Genomic DNA, 6,227 nt, shown 5'->3' on the forward strand with positions numbered 1-6,227 from the left:
ATTTCAAAGCATCAATGTGCACATGGAATGTGAGTGTCTAATTTGGGGCTCGTCGAATTGCTGCAGTGGTCAGAGCCTTTTTCAGTTCCTCATATGCACGTTGACATTCCTTGGTATAGTTCAACATGAACCACTGATAATATCATGTATGGCCTAAGAAGCACTAGACGCCCTTGTAAATAGTTGTGGGTGGAAGATCGACAATGACCTTGACCTTCAAGAAATCTATAGCAATGCTGTTCTTCAACACTACTACGTGTCCTAGGATACATCCGTGCTTCACCCAAAACTGGCACTTCAAGGGGTTTAGTGAGAGACGATATAGTCAACACCGTGTCAAAATGTTTTCTACAAGTAGAGTGAACCACAGAGGTCATCCACAAAGACCTCTAATTCCTTCCTAAGCATATCTTTGAATATTGTACACATCAATAGTTGAAAAGTAGCTAGTGCATTAGTCAACCCAAAAGGCATGACTATGTAGGCAAAGATGCCCCATTCAGTGGTGAATGTGGTCTTATGCCTATCATTAGGATGCACTTGCACCTGATTGTATCCAAAGAAGCCATCTAGAAAACCCTAGGCCTATTTTCCAGCCACTCTCTTGAGCATGTGCTCAGTGTACGACAATGAATAGTTATCTCTCTTCATAGCTACGTTTACCTTCTTGTAATTGATGCACACTCTAATATTTCCATTCTTCTTCAATATGATGACTATGGGCGAAACCCAGCCCATGTGCTCAATTCCATAGATGAATCCTACTCTCATTAGCTTGTAAATTTCTTCCTTGATGATGTGGGCATGCTTTAGATTCATGGGATACGGTTGCTACTTGACCAGCATTGCATTAGGTATCATGGGTATGTTGTGAGTCACTACACTTGGGTCTACCCATTTGAACTCTTCTAGGGACCAAAGCAAGGATGTTTATATATCCTCATAAGAGAGTAATGATGATTGCTTCCTCTTCATTGGCCAAGTCATTGGCTATAAAGACAGGTTGGGGTGTCTCCACTTCTCTGGCTAAATTAACCTCCTTAACCTTGGCGGGTCCTTCGATTAGTTCAATTTCTTGCCCTTGTCGTTTGGCTCTCAACAAGATCACTATCCTATCTTCTTTTTTGAATTTCATGAATCACTTTGGTAGGTCTTGTGGTTTTCATTGCTCTTCTGCCTGTGTGTCCTTAGGCAACTTCCGTCGTTCCTCCCTTAATTTTCCGTGCCTTAGGTGGACGAGTAGATCTCCCTTGGTGCGTCTAGTCTTGGGAGGTTGATGTATCTCAAGATCACTCTCTAAGATGAATTCCAACTCAAAATCAAAATCTTTGTCTTTGAGAGAAGAGGGAGTCTCTCTTGGTGGTCATATCTCAGAAGGTGAGTCTAATCTTAGCAGTGGCGTGCCACTTGGTTGGGCTAGGCCTGCCTGCGCTCGTAGTCAATTGCGCCTATGTGCTCCAGCTAGGCTCGATCACAATCCATGTGCATGACTCCTTTCTCTATCCTAAAGGCATTCTGCTTGTGTGGTCTAGAGTCAACTCGTATTTGTTTGATTACACCCCCCCTCCCCCTAATGTCGTATTCTATAATGTCTATTGTTGACAATCATGGACCTAGAACTAGATCTACTATGGTGGACACAAGCCAAACACAGAACACATTATCAAAATGAGGAATTCTAACTCAAGTGAATAAGGTTCCAAGATAGATTAGCTTGGACTCATAAACACAATCTTGAGTGAATCCAATTGATTTGTATCATTACATTGAAATGAGTGTCAAGTACATGCCTTTATAGCTTTTTAGGTAGTACCACTTTTCTTCTTTGTGCTTATGGGATTTTGGACATCTCTTCCTAGAGCTTCTAGAGCATACATCTTTGTCATATCTCTCACACAAAGCCACTTATGGGCAAGCATCATTTGATATTCTCAACACCCCCTATCAAATGATGAGTCTCTACCCTTGCTAGCTTTTGCTCCCCCTGCATGTGAACATGGACCAAGAGACTAGCTCTTTGGTAGCCTAGTCAAGTTAAGGCTTGAAACTTTACATCTTTGGTATAGTTTTTAGATCCACCATAGGGAATGAGATCCACTACGGGAGATCCACTATGGGAAATTCTTTGTTTGGTTGTAGCAACAGAAAGTATTTTCTTCATGCTCCTTTTCTTTTGTCATGCTTTTTATTCATTTTGTTAATGTTTGGTACATGCTTTTACTGATGGGTACATGGCCTTGTCTTGACAAGCTCTCTTTGACATACATGGCATAGATCTTTGGATACATACATTTTAGGATTTTCTAAGTAGTGCAATGGCTTGCACATACAGGATGGATACACATTTCTTTGGATAGCATTGGGGTGTTGAGTACATTGACATTGGACATTTTAGAGTGATGTAGGAAAACCATTTTAAGTGTGGGAAGGTCTTAGCAATTGGCTTTCAGCTGAATGGCAGTGTCTAATCCCAATGTGGTTTCACAAGAATATGTTAGTAGTGATTTGATCAATAGAGTATTTGCATATAATGACTCTTTTGTGAATTAGTGTGAACTGCCTATTTGAGTGAGAACACCAATGAATTCAGACACATAACGTTTAAAATGATGAAGGAAATCACAATGGTGATAAGCATGCCTCAAGAAGTGCTTGAAGCTCAAGGTGTATTAGTTGAAGATTTGCAAGGTCTTTTAGAGGAGTTGCAGACTCATATGGAGCCTATTGATATGTCAAATGATCTTAATGCTATAGGAGGTTTAACTCCTTTGCTAAGTTACTTGAAAAATCCAAATGCTTTGATCAAAGCAAGAGCATATAAAGTTATCGCCACTATGGTGCAAAATAACCCTCAACATCAGTAGCTTATTATGGATTGGAAGGGCTTTGAATCCATCATGTCCAATTTCATGTCAGATTTTGACCTAATAGTGTGGACCAAGTCGCTTGGTGCCTTATCATCTCTTCTCTAGAACAACAAACCTAGTATTGCAGCCTTTTGCTTGGCAAATGGATATGTTGGTCTTAAAGAAGCTCTTGTTTCTGAAAACCCAAGATTGCAATGGAAAGGTTTGCAAGTATTGCATTATCTCTTGTATGAGAATCTTAATGACAACAGTGTTGTAACAGAGCTGTGCTTTCTCAAGTTGCTATTAAGTCTTGTGAATAACATTGATGCGGATATTCACCAAGGAGTCTTACAAAGTCTCATGGAGATTGCTCATACTAGAAAAGCCACACCAGAAGGTTCTGGTTCAGAAAGTAGTGCTTAGGTCGGCCAAGCTTTGGAGTCCCAAATTGAAAAAAATAATACAACTTATGATGCCTGAAGAGCTGGTTATAGTGAAGGAAGAGCGTGCACTGCTAGATTCCTTGTGTGAAGGAAGAGCGTGTACTGCTAAATTCCTTGTGAAAAGCATGTAATGATGAGCCTTCCTCTACGAGGCTATAGCACATCTTGTTCTAGTCAATGCAAATAGTCGAAAAGGAAATTTCCTTCGAACAATCCCAATCACCACTCTACTAAATGATCCAATTGTAACTATGCAAAGGGTGCAATTGATTATGCGAGAAACCCATCCCTGGCTCTTGGTGTAGTCAAGAGGTCATTCCTTCCTTGAGCTCCTTCACCTCATGCAAGACAATGGATTTTGATGGCATATACAAGGAGAAAAATCAAATATGAAGGATTTAAAGTATGCATAGAAGAAGTAAGATGCATCCACTAGCTATCTAGCTCAGCCATGGCTCTGATATCATATTGAAAATCATGGATCTAGAACTAGATCTACTATGGTGGATGCAAGTCGAACACATGATACATTATCAAAATGAGGAATTGTAACTCAAGTGAAATAGGTTCCAAGATAGATTAGCTTGGACTCATAAACACAATTTTGAGTGACTCTAATTGATTTGTATCATTACATTGAAATGAGTGGCAAGTATAGCTTTTTGGATCGTACCACTTTTCTTCTATGTGCTTATGGGATTTTGGACATCTCTTCCTAGAGCTTCTAGAGCATGTATCTTTGTCATATCTCTCACACAAAGCCACTTATGGGCAAGCATCATTTGCTATTCTCAACATCTACTTTCCTTTCACTCTCATCACTGAAGGATTAATAGTCTTCATATTCATTGTCAAAGCTATCTTTGTCCAATTGCTCATCATTCTCCAAGTTCAGACACATCTCTTCTTCTTGGTTGGGGACTAAAGCCCAATTTTACATCAATTTTAAATCATACATCTTGGACCATTTTCATTCCGGCTCATCCAAGAGATCTTGGAGTGGCTTGAGATTCATTGATGGATTGCTAGCACTGTGTCAGTCAAATATCCTAGGATCTCCAAGCGCTCTTGTCTATTGTTTGGGACTTGAAATGTGATAGGGTTGGGTTTTCTGCGTAAGCTTCTAGCTATCATGTAGATTGGTACTGAGGGTGTGTCCTTGGTATTTCCAATCATCTTGATGGCTTGTTTATACTTCTCATTGTTCGAGAAAGGTAGGTTGATGGTAGCAAGAACATGCATCTAGTCTCGTCGTCCTCAAGACATGAGATATACTTGGTTAAGGCCTCATAGGATTTTCTAATCTGGCCGTCACCCTTTAGCATGGCAGAGATGGCATCTAGGTCAATTGGCGTAGTTTCCCAGGTGTCCATCTCTAACCTTACAACCTACTTTCGATTGCCTAGAAAGATGAGAACATTGCCCCAGTGTTTTATGACTCTCGCATTGCACATCCAAGGTCGGCCTAGCAAGATGTCGTAGTCCACTCCCTTCATGACTACAAAGTCAACAGAGAATTGGACTCCTACAATCGTCACTGGCCAATTCTTTAATGCACCGAATGGTTTCACCTTCATTCTATTAGCCAGTGTGACGTTGAACCTAGCAGTCTCGATTGATGGGTTACCCCAAGTTTGGAGTACCGCATGGCTTAGCACACTAACACCCGCTCTTGTGTCTATAATTCCCTTTCTTGTGACATCTCCAAGAGCTAAGATTGGTAGGACTGCATGCATTTTTGTGCCTTTCCAAAAGTCATTGATGTGCAAGGACTTAGGCGTACGGAGTGCAGCATGCATTAGGCTTGATATTTGTGTTTTTGCATTGTGCTCATGCAAGTCTACGATGGCTTTCTCATTTGATGCTTTGATCCACTATTTCAGCTCTTGCCATAGTGTTGGATGCTGCCTAAGTAGGTCTCCTAAGCTTAGAGTCACAGGGGTGGTCACTAATGTATTAACGAGGTTACTAGTTTCTTACCTCTCTCCTAACCCTGCGGTTCCTGGCCAATGGCCTTGACTAAGTTCCTAGCCCATAGCATTTAGACTTTGTCTAAGCAGCACTACCTGTGGTGTAGTTGCATCACTCGATTTTAGTCCTGGGGGTGGGACTGGCATGCTGATGCTTGAGAGATCATCAATCTCATTGAGAGCAGAATTTAGGTGACGGGAAGTGCTTAAAAATAGCAAAAAATTATGAATGTCAAGGGAAAAATATTCACTGTCAAAGGCGGCGGCTCGATCTAGGACGATTTTAAGCACCAAAGTGCTTTAAAGGCGCCCGAGCGACACTTGTTGATTTTTCATAATTTTTTAGATAGTCGTGTGGGTTGACACGAGCTACTGGCCAATGCGGGATGCTAAGCCAGATGCCCAGGATTTTTCAGAGCTCGATTCCGAGACCGGACAAGGGAATAGCCACAAAGTGGTCAAGATTTGAAAAGGTGGGGCCAAATGGGTAAGTGACCCTTGGGGCCCAAAATGAAATGCAACAACCAAATCGTGGAGAGAGAAGAGATGAGGAAACGTGGTCAGGGAAGGCGCCGATTTTTGCGCCCATTGTTGATCAATGGAGATGGCAGCCTGCAAACAACCCCCCCCAATGATCATGGGCATTAATTCCCCTCTGTATGCTGACTCTATTGCCGCCCTTCGCTCGCGCAATGATGCCCTCTTTGAAGATCTCTGATTTCAGTCTTTCTCTCTCCTCCCTCTCTCTCTTCTAAAGGCAAGTTCATGTGGGAAGAAGAAGGAAGGAGAAAGAATGATGGAGGCTTGTCCGGCATGGATTAGATTGCTCCACGGGCTGGAAATGGTGATTGGTGATTGTGCTGGACATGAAGTGATGCTGATTTCCAAATTTACAGCCATGGACATGAAACCCGAAACACGCAAATAAGCGGTAATTTAAAATTTTCAAAGGAAATTTGAGATTC

The 6,227-nt window shown here is 41.6% G+C and overlaps 1 pseudogene; it reads left to right on the plus strand.

Moving 5' to 3' along the window:
- Nucleotides 1–2,607: 2,607 nt before the first annotated feature.
- Nucleotides 2,608–3,423, plus strand: LOC148035817 (hsp70 nucleotide exchange factor FES1-like; annotated as a pseudogene).
- The last annotated feature ends 2,804 nt before the right edge of the window (nucleotides 3,424–6,227 follow it).

This window comes from Lygodium microphyllum, chromosome 5, assembly GCF_053477565.2.
Source record: "Lygodium microphyllum isolate KBCC chromosome 5, Lygodium_microphyllum_v1.1.10, whole genome shotgun sequence".
NCBI classification, from domain to species: Eukaryota; Viridiplantae; Streptophyta; class Polypodiopsida; order Schizaeales; family Lygodiaceae; genus Lygodium; species Lygodium microphyllum.